The sequence below is a fragment of the Dipodomys merriami genome, unplaced genomic scaffold (assembly GCF_024711535.1).
Source record: "Dipodomys merriami isolate MVZ:Mamm:240054 unplaced genomic scaffold, mDipMer1.0.p SCAF_5, whole genome shotgun sequence".
Lineage (NCBI taxonomy): Eukaryota > Metazoa > Chordata > Mammalia > Rodentia > Heteromyidae > Dipodomys > Dipodomys merriami.
Window position 1 is genome coordinate 45,250,453 of NW_027206068.1, and position 2,022 is coordinate 45,252,474.

Genomic DNA, 2,022 nt, shown 5'->3' on the forward strand with positions numbered 1-2,022 from the left:
TTTGATGTTTGAATGCTTTTGATGTGCTTCACAGAGACAAATGCTACTAGAATGAATATCAGAGTATGTGAGCATGTGTTCTATATGAGCATGTGTTCTATTCAGTAGGTAAAAAGTTCATTTTAGAACTTTTTTGGGTTTTATCAAAATTACAAATGCTGTATAAGAGCCCTGGTGATAAAAAGAACAGACCTTATGCCTGTATCTCTGAAACTGAAATTAGATATCTTTCAATAAAATCTTTACACTTTTAAAATGAAGTGAGACTAATTCATTTATTCAGATACTAGTTCAAGCTTATCTATGTTTAGATTCCTTTCAGATGAAATTTAGATTGTGCATTTTACTTTTAGAAGTAGTCCTTGACTCACACTAGAAAATAAACATTGTCAATATACATTTGGTGTATGTATGTATATATATGTGTGTATGTGTATATACATATATATATGTGTGTGTATATATATCTATATATATGCATGGACAGTCACATAAATATGTTTCTTTTTGTGGTACTGAGGTTTGAGCTCAGGGCCTTGCATTTTGGCAAATGCTTAACCACTTGGGCCATGCCTCTAACCCTTTTTTGCTTTTTATTTTTCAGGCAGGGTGTTGATAACTTTCTGCCTAGGCTAGCCTTAACTGTGATCTTGATTCCTGCCTTCTTAGTACCTAGAATTACAGACATGAGACATTGTGTTCAGACATCTGTAAGTATATTTTAAGTAGTCTTTTCTCTCATACACTTTCAGTATAAGAAATTTTTTTATTCTTTTTTTTTTTTTTGGTCCGGTTGTGGGGCCTGAACTCTGGGCCTGGATGCTGTCCCTCAGCTCTTCAGCTCAAGGCTAACACTCTACCTCTTGAGCCACAGTGCCACTTCCAGCTTTTTTCTTTTTGCTTATGTGGTGCTGAGAAATCGAACCCAGGGCCTCGTGCATGCAAGGCAAGTGCTCTACCACTGAGCCACCTTCCCAGCCCCCACCTTTTATTTTTAAAAAGAAAAATACATGCCATTTCAGGAAAATATAGTACAAAATTTTCAATTTTTTGCTTTCCAGTTTTCTTATTTGTTTGTAGAGATTTCTCTCCATGTTAATATATCACCTTATTCTTATCATGTGGTAACATTTTATTGAACACAAAAGTTTATTCATGGCTTGGTGCAAATAGCTAAAGTTGTAATCATAGATAAAAGAAAACCTAAAATCTTACAGATTTTGAAAAAAGTAATACCTTAAACTGAAGAATTTAAGAGATTTTATGTTAGCAGTTTTACCCTGTAAAACTAAGATCTGACAAGTTGGGTAGAGACAAGACCAAAATATTGATGAAAAGTGCATTAGAGACATTTAAATCTTTTTAAAAAAATTTATTTTATTGTAAACATGCTGTACAGAGGGGTTAGAGTTACATGAGTAAGGTAATGAGTACATTTCTTTTTGAGCATTGATATCTCTCCTTTGTTTTTCTCCCCCAAGTTGTAAAGTTCATTTCCAAAATGCTGTCTTGGGAGTATCATTGTTGCAATGTGTCCTTGTTTCAGCATTTTGTTATCCCTCTTCTACTCCCCAAATTAGATAAATATACATACAAGATGTAGGGTACCAAAATCAAAAACAACAAAGACAGACCTATTGTGTCCATATCTTGGGGTTCATTTCGCTTAGCATCATCTTACATGGGCATATGTACATAGCTTTTGAGCATTTCTGCTCATCTGATAAAATTTTTAGACATACTAATTATTGCAAATGAGGGAAACCATGGGGCCTATATTTCTTTTTCTTTTTTTGGGGGGGGGGTCCTGTCGTGGGGCCTGAACTCTGGGCCTGGGCGCTGTCCCTCAGCTCTTCAGCTCAAGGCTAGTGCTCTACCACTTTAGCCACAGCGCCACTTCCAGCTTTTTTCTTTTTGCTTATGTGTTGAGGAATCGAACCCAGGGCCTCAGGCATGCAAGGCAATCACTCTACCACTGAGCCACTTTCCCAGCCCACGGGTCTATATTTCTTTGTTTACTTC